This window comes from Gossypium arboreum, chromosome 9, assembly GCF_025698485.1.
Source record: "Gossypium arboreum isolate Shixiya-1 chromosome 9, ASM2569848v2, whole genome shotgun sequence".
NCBI lineage: Eukaryota > Viridiplantae > Streptophyta > Magnoliopsida > Malvales > Malvaceae > Gossypium > Gossypium arboreum.
In genome coordinates, this window is record NC_069078.1 from 36,748,211 (window position 1) to 36,749,617 (window position 1,407).

Sequence of the window (1,407 nt, forward strand, 5' to 3'; positions counted from 1 at the left end):
CCAGTCTGTACCACTAGCTTTTACACTCTGAAATTTTTCTTTCTCAACTCTCTCTGGGTAGTCTCTAATAAAATGATCCGGAGAACCACACCGAAAACATTCATTCGCTTTACATGGGCCAAAGTGATTTCTACCACACCGCTGGCACTCGAGCTTAACAAATCTTGAATTCCCCACACTAGCCACAGAAGTAGTTTGAGATTTAAGACCCACATTTTGCTTCTTAAAATTTTCATATGATTGTCCGCCAAAACCTGAGAACGAGGATTCATATTTCTAGATTTTCTAGATTGCTATGAGAATGAAATGCTCGTCGATCTTTTCTTCTAATTTCTAGTCTCAGCCTCTACTTTTTTCTTCTATTTAAGTAGTTCTTCAGCCTTGCAAGCTCGATCAACAAGTACTACCATTTCTTTTAATTTGAGAATCCCAACAAATACTTTAATGTCTTCATTGAGTCCGTCTTCAAATCATCTACACATTTTAGCCTCTGTAGGAATATATTCTCTAGCATACTTACTCAACCTGACGAATTCCTTTCAGATTCAAGAATCGCATGTTCCCTGCTTCAATTCAAGAAACTCTTTACGATTTTGATCAACAAATCTTTCGCTGATGTATTTCTTCCCAAATTCTTCTTGAAAGAACTCCCAAGTTACTTTCTCTTTCGGTACTACTGAAATCAATGTCTTCCACCAATGATAGGCTGAATCCTTCAACAATGATATAGCACATTTCAAGCATTCCTCAGGTGTACAAGACAATTCATCAAATACCTGAATAGAATTCTCAAGCCAAAACTCTGCTTCCTCGGCATTATCATCAACATTTGCCCTGAATTCTTCGGCCCCTTGCTAACGGATTCTGTCAACTGGAGTTCTGTGAAATTTCATTAGATCTTCACCTTGAGACATCGGGGGTACAGGTTGAGGAATCGGGGGAGGTGGGGTAGGTTGTGCATTCGGGTTCGTACAAACAAACTCAGTATACTAGGCATTCATCATTTGGAGAAAGGCTTCTCGAGCCCCTTCTCCTCCTCCTTGACCAATAGTAGGTGGATTTTCAGTTGGTACCGCCCCTTCAGCCGGAGCTGGTGCATTACTGATGTGATCCGGCCCGGGTAAATGAGTCGAATTCATTACTGATGTGATCGGGCTGCAGGGGATGATGTTTTGTCCCAAGCAATGTTAAGGGTTTTGGAAAGGGTTGCTGGAGCTAGCACTGGGACAGTGAATAGGGGATCCATCTCTGAACGACTCCAGGCTAACGAAGCAGAGGTTTTTAGGGGCGTATCTAGAGTAGCCCCAAACATGGCTGAATATTGGCTAGAGGCAATAAAGTAGATTATGGACGACTTAGATTGCTCTGTGGAGAAAAAGCTGAAGGGGGTCGTGTCATTGCTACGAG